The sequence below is a fragment of the Parasteatoda tepidariorum genome, chromosome 3 (genome assembly GCF_982258835.1).
Source record: "Parasteatoda tepidariorum strain Cologne lab strain chromosome 3, Ptep-v5.0, whole genome shotgun sequence".
NCBI classification, from domain to species: Eukaryota; Metazoa; Arthropoda; class Arachnida; order Araneae; family Theridiidae; genus Parasteatoda; species Parasteatoda tepidariorum.
In genome coordinates, this window is record NC_141757.1 from 28191737 (window position 1) to 28201429 (window position 9693).

The following is a 9693-nucleotide window of genomic DNA, read 5'->3' on the forward strand; positions in this document are numbered from 1 at the left end:
TACTGGGATCCATGTCGTTACAATCAGTCCACTGCGGGACAGAGCCCTTATCAAATAATTGGCTTACATACCGTAAAATTTTCAATTTATAACGATAACTTTTGTTTCTTTCAGAAATATTTTTACCACCTAATTATACCACATATATTTTTACCAGAAATATTTCTACAAAGTGCTTTTTTTTTAAAGATCTTTTTCACGGTGAAGGAATTATTAGTGAGAGGCTTTTGGTTTATACTTTTACACACAAATATGTGTTTCTGTCTGTGATTAATATTTATTAAAAAATTTTAAAATCTTTTTAACAAAGAGGTTTTTGAAATGTTGGGTCAAAGTAATGCATGCTTGGGGCTACTTTGGCCCGGGAAGTTTATTTTAAAGAAACTACCGACTGTGCTTTTTCCATGCCTTATATGAGCTATTTTAACAAATTGATTGCAATTAAAACTTAAATAATTTCAAGCAATAACTTTATAATGAATAAATGTATATAAAATAACTTAATTTATTAACCTTCAGAGCTTTAATTAAATGATTTATATTTTATGTTAAATGACATTGATAAACAATTATGATGGTTCCAACTGAGAAAATAAAATTGATTTTAAATATTATAGCTCCTTTATAGATCATAAATAAATTTTTTAGAAACTTTGGGAGTTACGTTTTCAAAACATAGACCTTGATCAAAGTAATCCCAAAACATAAATATTGCTTGATGTTCTATGAAAAACATTTTTTAAACTATAAAAAACGAAGGAAAAAACATATTTTCCTATTATTTCTTCACTTAATTTGAAGACTATTTTCTCACTTAATTTAATTTTTACTCTTCAAGTTCAAACAGCAGAGTTAAAAGTTTATATGGTTTAAAACTTGCAATAGTTTACAATATCTTCTGTGCAGCTTCTTATAAGCTCCCAAAAACATGAAATTTCCTTTATTTAAAATTTTTCACACTGAGAAAAAAAGTATGGTTGAAACTACTGGAGAAGGGCAAAATTTTCCGTATAAACTCATAAGCTCTCAGAAACATGAAATTTCCTTTTTTTAAAATCTTTCTCACTGAGAAAAAAGTATGGTTGAAACTACTGGAGAAGGGCAAAATTTTCCGTATAAACTCATAAGCTCTCAGAAACATGAAATTTCCTTTTTTAAAATCTTTCACACTGAGAAAAAAAGTATGGTTGAAACTACTGGAGAAGGGCAAAATTTTCCGTATAAACTCATAAGCTCTCAGAAACATGAAATTTCCTTTTTTTAAAATCTTTCTCTCTGAGAAAAAAAGTATGGTTGAAACTACTGGAGAAGGGCAAAATTTTCCGTGTTTCTGACATTATTTCAGCACTAAAAAGCTCGGTAATTCTTACCGAAGAGCTTTGGTAATGATTGTTGCAAAATTAACATTAAAATATGGTTTCAAAATTTGGTAAATGCATAAATATTTGGCAATTTTATCATATCCTGGAGTAGGGCATAGAAACTATTTATTCTGTTAAATTTACTTTTAAGCTTTGATTTTTGACCAAATGTGAAGTATAATTTTGAAAACCAGAACTTCTGGTAAACCATATTTAGGGTTCCCATGGGTCTTGTAAATTTTAAGAATTGCTAACGAAAATTAAACTCTGAAAATAGACAATAATACTGAGATAGATAATTTTATAGTCTGCGATTGTCTGAAAACTCAAATATTTTCGTTTTAAGTTTTTTCATTAAATCCGATTCCCAATTTTAATTTATTTTACTTGGTGAACAAGATTACTCAACTTCAAATAAATTTATTAAGCTGAAACTTAGCCATTAGTTTGAGTACAGCATATTGCATAAATTCATTTCATCACTTCAATATTAGTGGATATTTTAGATTTTTTTTTGTTCAAAATAATTATTTTGAAAAGATCCGAAAAATAAATTTATTTTTAATTAAATTTTTTATCCAATTACGTTTAGTTGGGATGGTTTTAAAAAAAACACATTTGACTGCTTATTAAAAGTTGTTTCAAATCCTCACAAGAATTTTTTCTTGAACGCAAGACGTCAAATTATGTTCTTTTCTTTGTTTAAAGTTTAGCTCTAAAAATTAAATTATAAAAATTCTTTGCATCGCTTACATAAATGTTTGAATTTAAACAATGCTGTGCTTATGTTCAGCAAAAAAAAAAAAAAAAAAAAAAGAAAAAAAAAAAGAAAATCAGAACTCTAAGTAAAAATTTAAGTAGTTTATGGAAAATCAATAGAAGTAGTATATTGATGTTTAATCGATAAAATCAAAACCAATTAGACCTCTTAAATTTAAAAAAAAAATTTGCCTGAAGTTCAGTAAAGTAAAAAAAAACTTCAGTTAGAATAATAAATGTTGAACTATTTTTAGACATTACTCTGTAAAACTTAAATTTATTTCTCAATATTTGAATGGACTTCGAGCTTATTAACTACATTTATCATAATAAGCAACAAATATTAAGCAATATGAATAGCAGTTTTTCATATTCCGGAGCCTTCAATCAATAAAATCAATCTCTAATGGTCAAAATTTTCTTTCTCGAAATGTTGGATTTACGATAATGAAGATTATTACCCTGCGGCTGGTGTCTGAGAATGTATATAGTTTTTTTCATTATTTCAGTTCAGGCCAAATAGTAGGAAGATGGTTTATTAGCGTAACCAATAAGACTTCCTTAAAAAGGATCCATAAATTGCATGTTTTAAACTGGTGAAGAAATCCAAGAAAACTGATTGTTAAGAAAAATCGTACAATGGAAGCTTATTAGTAAAGATACACAATACCAAAGAAGGATATCTCACAAATACGTGAGGTGGATATTTTTAACAAGCAATTACGATAAAAATATATAACTTTTGGATATTGGAGAATAGGAGTTTCTTATTTTCGTATCATATGCTATCTCCTTTGTAATAATGTAATTTTACGATGTTGATAAAATATATTATGTTAAGTTTTTTTCAAAGTTTTTGATAGATTTTTTGGTTCTGTGGCTTGCGTGTAGTAAGTCATTGTTACTGGCTTCTGTTCAAAAATTTTTTCTAAAGATCAGTAGAAAAACAAAGGTAAGAAGAAGTTTTGGATTTTTTTGTGTGGATTAGGTACTGTTTTTTTAAGGTTGTATTACGTTACTTCTTTTGGATTGTAACTTTCGTACAAGTAATTGAAAAATTCAAATTCTGATATTTGTATTTAAATATTAAAATTAATTATTGCTTTCTTACTTTAACAACTTATTTTGTAAGTTCGTCTGTTTTAAGTACAAACTGAATAAAGTATCCAAATGAGGGGATTTATGAGGCAACTTGCGCAGTCGTTGTATGGCGAAATGGGGGTTCAAAAATTAGACTGACTTTCTCAGAATCCCGATCTAAAACACTTGGAACACTTTAAGATCGAATTTAGGACGAATTAGATTGCGTATCTTGTCAAATCAACCACCCTCATTGATAGCCACTCATTTGAGCTACGATGGACTCCTGGATGTCAATTTTCATGGCCACCTATCAAAAAACTCCAGAAAGTCTCCACAGTCGTGCGCAAGCTGTCGTTGATGCAGAATTCATATGCCCTATTTTTGGAGATCGTTAATCTGGTTGTTTGGTTACTTTTGGCTAAATAGTGTTTATGAATCTATATTTTTATCGTTCCAAGAAACATCATTACTGCCCAACTAATATTTTAAAATTTATGGCTTTATTTATTTAGGGGGGTCCACAAGGGAAACCATTTCGTAATTTGTGTAAAAAATTATATTTACTTTGATATCTGTCTATTCTGTTATTTACTATGCGTGATTATATTTATAGGAATTAAAAAATACTGTTACTAACACTTATTAGGAAAGTTAACTTGAAGTAAGATCAATAGTGAACTCCTCTTCACAATGCGAATAATAATGACTTAGTTTTTGTTTTCCCAAATATTGGAGTTGTAAAAATTCAAAGCATTTCCTTATCTCCCCGTTGGGGTCTTGGGGGTTACACTCTAAAAACTGTACCGCTGATTTCAGAGGCACATTTGGATCGTTTGTGCCTCTGAATTTTAAGGGCACAACGTACCTTTAAAAATGAAAGGCACAATGTACCTCTGATTTCAGAGGCAAAATCAGATGTACCTCTTAGCTTGAAAGGTACATTGTACCTTAGATTTTGCTTTTATGAACCACTCATTGAAATAAGCATTTAGTGGAACCAAAACCTGTTATTTACCAGATTTGAACACACTTTTTTTTTTACCCATTCGTAATTTGCTTGCACTTCATATAAAAAGGGGTTTACACTATTACCAAGATATTAATTATAATAATTCTTAATGAAAAATATTTCCCAATTCTTTGAATATTGGCCACTTGAGGTGATCATCTCAAGGGATTCCATCTAATGCTTTTTCATAGGCAATTATAAAATATGTAAATTTATACAATTTCTTTAATTATGTAGCGTTTAATGATACTTCAACAATTACAATGATGTTTTTCTAATCAGATATAGGTATAAAAAATATTTATTTCTGTTAAACCAAGTTAATATAATTCATGGATTTTTTTTCCAAAAAGTATCCTCAAAATGGAAATTTCTTATAAATTTAGATATTTTTTAAATATTTAGAGATTCAATAAAATAGCTTTATAAGAATCAAAATTAAACACTAAATATCATGAAATCTAATATCTTTTATTTTCACACATAAAGAACAATATTACATAATTTAGTAACAGTTGCACACAAATATGGAAAAATATAGAACTTTCACAATATTTTAAAATTATAGATGTAGATTTTGAACAATTTGTATGTTTTATAACATCAAATATGTTTAATCAAATGACTTTACAAGTGTAAAATCAAAGATTTCTTTCTATTGAAATGAATTTTTTTTTAAAAGCCTGATTTTGGCGAAGCATATTAACCCATTAGGCGCCATCATTCCCATTTTGGGAACATTAGCTTTCAATTTTTTTAGAACTAACTGTACTTAATATTACTTAATTGACAATTTTATTTGAGCTCTGAATATATGAAAAGAATTTTGCAATTTTTTTTGAAAGCTTGTTTCAGAATTTTTATTTTTTATAGTATTTTAAAAATCGTGAAATTCCGCATTTTTATCCCCAATCATTAAACATGCATTTGTTTTATAAATATTATTAAAATAAAAATTATTTTAACTTAAACTTGATTACAACAATCTAATGTACTAAATAAAACTAGCCCATAGAGAAAATGTACAATGGCTAGTTTACAATTGAAGAAAAAAGACCTTGTTCCCTTTTGAGGGAAAGTATTGGCGAAAGCTGTTTTCAAACGAAAAACAAGATGCAGATTATTTTAGCAGAAAAAATATTTTTTCATGACAATAATATATGCACTAATTTAATAACGCAGAACATAGCGTCGATTCAGGTTTATCTTTATATTACTACACTAATCTAATACGTTGCCAAAAATAAACCTCAATCTATGTTTATTTCCTCCCCTCAAACACGATAAAACATCTGCATTTTTCAATCTCTCCCCCATTCATTGCACGTTTACTCCTCCCCAACAGCAAAATGACTCTAAATTTCTATTTGCATTTTTATAAAATAATTAATTTATAATAAATTTGTATTATGTTTAAAAGTTTCCTACAGAAAAAATCTATCATAAAAAATTTCTAACATTTTCCTTTGGCTAAGAATTTTAAAATCTGGCAAATAATTTGAAATACTTAGTATAGGCTATGTATATATATATAGTAATATCATAATTAAAGGTCAATAAAGAAAAAGTGCAGGTAAAAAAAGAAAACACAACACCGGAAGCAAAATTATAATGGTAAACACACTTAATACAATGAGTAATTTAACCAGTGAGAATAGTCAAAACCAAATTTACAAAAATTATAATAATTTAAAATAAAACAAAATTAAAAAAATTAATACTATAATGAGAAAATAAAATATCATAGTAAAAGGTGATAACATATAGATAAATTTGCTTTACAGAGTGGAACAACTGTAAGTCAATTTTACTTGGAAATGGTAAGATTCGTTTAATGCAGACCCTTATAAAAAAAGTCCACATGTTTCGCAGAGAACTTTTATTAAAACATTTTCCAAATTTTGAAAAAAATCAAATGACACACATTTTTCTTTCTTTTAGTTTTCACTAGTTATTAATACAGAATCACAATAATTCAGAGAAATAGCAACGGACATTTAAAGGTTGTATCCGGAAGAAAAAATGCTCAACACTTTGCCGGGGGAGGTACATGGGCAAAGCATTTGCAGAGGAGGCCTGATCAAATCCTTCCCACAGCATCCACATTATTTATAGTTTAGCATTGACCACAGTGCTGATGTAAAATACCCTCCGAGGTAGTTGGATCATGGGTTTGAGTCCCCTGGACGCCAGACTAACTGTAGCAGGCTTAGTGGTTTTCCTCTCCATGTCAGTGTTTTGTCATGCATTCATCTCGGCTAGAACATTTAAAACAGGACTTATCAATGTAAGAGTATTTTATTTGAATAAGTTGTTAAAAGTTTCTATCACAATGTACACAAATACATTCATGAAGATTTTATTACATTAAGAATAGGTTTAGCTAAAATAATTTTTATATATAATATTATTGAACTAATTTAACACGTTGAATGCCATAGGGGTCACCGGTGACTGGTGCCTAGATTATTCGAAACACATAACTCGAATAAATTTTTAATGCTCTAATTTTTTTTAATATTATTATTACTAAAATGGTTTGAAGAAATAATTGTAATATATACTGAAAAAATCATTTTGGCCAGACGGACAAGCCATGTAAAATTAGTGTGGCATTCAACATGTTAAAGAAAAAAAAAGTGTAAATCTATCTAAGCTTAAATACATAAGAAAGTGCAAGGATTGTTCTTAACACAAAACAAAATTGGAGTCAACAAAGAAAATTCAAATGTAAATCGAAAAGTAATTATTTATTATTTATAAAAATATTTAATAATTAAAAACATTTTTTTGCATTTACTGGAACACAGTCGAGACAAAAAGTAACAGCAAAAAAAAACTATTAATCATTTAGTTATACTAATAATATAAATTTAGATTACACAAACATTAAATTGTCTTTCAGAGAGCAAAAAAAAAAAAAAAAACTTTCACTGTATCAAGTTTATACACATATCAATCCTTACAATCAATATATTTTCTTTCTAAATATTGTTATCAAAATTGCTTCGCTTCATACTTTTTTTACTACAGTTCAGGAAAAGCATTAGTTATAGATTAATAAAAGTTTTTTGATAATGTTATTCTAAGTAACACAGGTAAGGTAGCAATAACAATAAAAAAAAATAAAAGTTTCTTAAAAATTATTATCACTGATGCTGAATTAGAAAGTTTTACTAGGTAGCTTTTCGTAGCAAGAAAACATGGAGTATAAAGTGTTGAGCATTGAATATGAAGTACCAAATATTTTTTAAATAAAGTATTCAGTATATATCGATAAAGCATTAAGAATTTATCTTGGAAAATGCCAGTGACACAACAGCGATTCTGCATATCTAATCCATTTGTGATCCAATGAATGTTATGCAAATAATTTTTTTATTTTTTATATATAGTTATTGATATCAAAATTATGTAAATTAAACTGCTCTAGTTAGCAATACTTTAATATTTTTCAAAAAGTTCAAGCTGTTAAGTACTTGGCATTATATTATTTTAAACAAAGAGCAAGGTACTCATCACCGCCCATCACTCAACCATGACCAAAAATCCTATTTCTAGGGCTTTACTTTTTAACGGCCATGGTTAAAATGCCATGTAATTTTGATACTGGTCAGATAAAGTGGACTCCGCTTGAGCTAGCTCGTTTGAATCTTCTGCACGATAACCAATGAGAGAACTTTCAGTTGTGGCGGAATTTATATGCAAAGTATACACGCCAGTTGTTTTATACATTGCCAGGATCTAACTCATTACCCTAGTTCTCTAATAAGCAGTGTGAAAGATAATTTAACCAGCTGTGCCACAAGAGCACCCTGGAGCAAGCTATTAATCCTTTTTAAAAATCAAATAAATTAAATTTCAATTTGAAATGTTACAATTTTTAAAAGGAGTTTCACAGTCGTAAATAATTATATATCCCATGTTATCTATTTTGAGTCATAAATTCAAAACTAAAATTTGAAATTTTACACTGAAAGCTGTGATGTTAGAATAAAACATTTTTAAACATTACTTTTTCAAAAAAAATAATAACTAATTAAAAATTTATAAATCATTAGAAGATTGCCTTTTTCTCCCATGCTTACACCTTATTTAAAATATAAATAAAGCATAATCTTATTTTTTTCTTCAGGTTTATATCAACTGTAAGTTTAGTAACAGTTTGAAATAATTATAATTAGATATCAATGTCAATTGTTTTCTAAAATAGCTAATAATTGAAAGTATACTTTTCATAATTATAATAAAAATTCGAAAACATTCTTCGTTGTTTTTTAAATTATTCAATCATTCTGTGAGAGAATTTCTGTGATAGCTCTCGAATGTAAACTAAGATAAACAAAAAAGTAAATTGGTATTTCAAATAAAAATGATTTCTTATTCATAGCTATCGCCACATTGAAAACCTCATACAGAATTATAATCAAACACTACAGAACAAATATAGGGCACTTTAAAAACATTCCTCTTAATATTATAATGATAAAACATAAATAATACAACTACAACAGAAATGTAAACATAACTAGGGTTAGCTCTCTCGCTTAAACATTTTTATAAGATTTGTAGCATTAATAATTCAGTAATAAAAATTGAAATGTATTAATAAAAAAGATGCCGTCGTTACTTAGGAATAAATATAAAAATAAGATATAAGTATTAAACTTACCAAATTCAAGCATTTTTATAACATCGATAGAACACATTTGTAGACAAACTTCTTCCATCGGTAGCGTGGATGGGAAGGGACAGAAAACGTATTTCGTCATAAAATTTTTCACTGATGTGCGCATGCGCTTGTTCTCCGTTACATGATCGTACCGAAGAAAAAGAAATGAAAGGCACAAAAGTCTTTTCGTACCGCGCATTGACTGGCGTTTGCTTTGGTGCCTTCAATTTCTCGTGGTGCCTCTCATTTTTAAAGGCACATTAGTTATGTGCCTCTTACGCGAGAAAATACACGGTACATTTAGCTTGTGCCTCTGAAATCAGAGGTACAGTTTTTAGAGTGTAGGGAGGTTAAGGCTTCACAATTTCCTGGACAGCGACTTGGCTGCGGTAATGTGGTCTTCATTGCGGAAGTATTGCCTTTACTTCCCATGGGAGCTGGTTACCACCGTTCTGAAACTGGGTGGGCTTCAAGCGACCTTTGAGGATCAAACTCTAGTGCTTCACAATGGCTTGTAAATTTATATTTAAGTGAAAAATTATTTTACCTCAAATGATTTTATTTAAATTTATAGCTGTCGTTAAACAGTCGACCCAATTTTGAGTTTACAACTACCAATGTTCAATTCTGTAGCCTCGCAGTTTTGAACCCAATCCAGAAGACAAGGGAACTCGTGGATCAAAAATTAGGAGCAAATTGCCTTCATGGGGGACTTTTTGGTGAAAGGAATCCGCATTTGCGGTACAAGGAGAGGAAAAAATGCGAAAATCTCTTACTGTTAGCCTGACGGCAAGAGGAATGTAACCTAT

At 28.7% G+C, this 9693-nt stretch overlaps 1 long non-coding RNA gene across 1 annotated transcript; it reads right to left on the minus strand.

The window, feature by feature from the left end:
* Positions 1–6133: 6133 nt before the first annotated feature.
* On the minus strand, positions 6134–9224 carry LOC147813486 (uncharacterized). The gene is made up of 2 exons (XR_015432471.1): positions 8885–9224; positions 6134–6470 (listed from the first exon to the last, which is right to left on the minus strand). It is a non-coding gene; the product is annotated as an uncharacterized LOC147813486 (long non-coding RNA).
* Between the last annotated feature and the right edge of the window lie 469 nt (positions 9225–9693).